An 830-nucleotide genomic window follows, 5' to 3' on the forward strand; every position below is an offset into this window, starting at 1 on the left:
AAATGTGATATTTAAAATTCAACTTAGAGTTTAATCATACTTCTAATTATTTGATATTTACACTGAGTTTAATCTCTCTATTTAAAAGAGTTAAAGATAGTTCTTTCTCATTGAATCTAGAAAAGAAATGAATTAACTCAGTTTTATTCATATTAAATTGAATTTGATTAATATCTACTCTAACAAAGATTTTCTTTACAGCTTCTTCAATCACTTTCAAATTTTCTTTAATAGTTTTTAAGCTGTAGACTAGATCAATATCATTTATATAACTCAGAGATTGCACTATTCTCATATTTCTATTTTTAAATAGATATGCAGTGTATATTGTAAATAAAATAAGTGAGATTAAAGATTCTTATAATACTTCTATTTTTATCTCAGTCTTGTCTTATTTCATTTCATCAAAGAAAAGTTATATAATTCTTTTAGATATAAAACAGTTAACTCATTTTATTAGAGAAAGTGATAGTTTTAACATCTTCAATATCTGAATTAACTTTGACTTTGAAACATAATCAAATGCTTCTTTTATATCAATGAAAACTGCAGTTGAGATCAGATCTTCATGCTTTACTATTTGAATATTATGAATAACTAAGAGAATAGTATTAATTACAGAACACTGTTTTCTATCTCTTATTTATTCACTGAATAAAAGAGAATTACTGATAGAGCTTATAAAAGATAGTTAAGTAGCTATTATTTTTTCTAAAACTTTTTCTAGACAGTTCAATAGAGATATTACTCTATATAACTTAAGAATTGAAGTTTTTCTATTAGATTTTATAAGAATTACTTCAGTGACTTCTCTTCAGCATTCAGAATAA

This window comes from Blastomyces gilchristii (assembly GCF_000003855.2).
Source record: "Blastomyces gilchristii SLH14081 genomic scaffold supercont1.68, whole genome shotgun sequence".
NCBI lineage: Eukaryota > Fungi > Ascomycota > Eurotiomycetes > Onygenales > Ajellomycetaceae > Blastomyces > Blastomyces gilchristii.